The sequence below is a fragment of the Halyomorpha halys genome, unplaced genomic scaffold, assembly GCF_000696795.3.
Source record: "Halyomorpha halys isolate HHAL.00 unplaced genomic scaffold, Hhal_1.1 Scaffold5869.1, whole genome shotgun sequence".
Taxonomy (NCBI): Eukaryota; Metazoa; Arthropoda; class Insecta; order Hemiptera; family Pentatomidae; genus Halyomorpha; species Halyomorpha halys.
In genome coordinates this window covers 1-656 of record NW_027108044.1, presented here as the reverse complement: position 1 = coordinate 656, position 656 = coordinate 1, and the positions used below count along the sequence as shown (strand labels likewise).

Genomic DNA, 656 nt, shown 5'->3' with positions numbered 1-656 from the left:
ATTACGCCTTCTATACATAGGTAACGGGAGTAACTTTTAACTACTGCTTAAATTGGATCAGTTATCTACTTCCACTCCCTATGCTCTCCCAAGCGATAAATAAACCTCTAATAACAGATCCTATCCATCTGAGGTTCAGACAAACTAAATTTTATCAAGTTCGTTTTCAATATTTATTTTTAAATCAGATGCATTTTTGTAAGATAAAAAAAAAATTAAAATTCTTGGAGGCGCCGGGCATCGATCCCGGTACCTCTCGCATGCTAAGCGAGCGCTCTACCATCTGAGCTACGCCCCCTGGTACCAAATCTCGAAAGTAGTTAACATTTGGAACCGTTTGGAACGCAGTGAGTGTGTGCCAAGAGAGAACCTTACGGCGCGCAAAGGTAGGCAACCCGCAACACAGGACCAGTGCATCCAGTTCGGCTTCCATAACGGACTCACATTTAATACATTTTGATTTTAATATCTTCGTCGGCCAGTTCCATTAATATAATATAGATAACCTATATTTTTAAATGTCAGGTAACCTAAATACCACTACGATGAGGACAGAAGAGATGGGATGAGACTGCCCACTACAGATTTACGAGACAGGACATACAGGACCTATTTGGTCCTGCGCCAAGTCTTCCTGTCCTCCAGTTTAGGGATAT

The 656-nt window shown here is 41.5% G+C and overlaps 1 non-coding gene across 1 annotated transcript; it reads right to left on the bottom strand.

Annotated features, from left to right (window-relative positions):
• Positions 1 to 225: 225 nt before the first annotated feature.
• On the bottom strand, positions 226 to 298 carry TRNAA-AGC (transfer RNA alanine (anticodon AGC)). Its single transcript has one exon. It is a non-coding gene; the product is annotated as a tRNA-Ala (tRNA).
• Between the last annotated feature and the right edge of the window lie 358 nt (positions 299 to 656).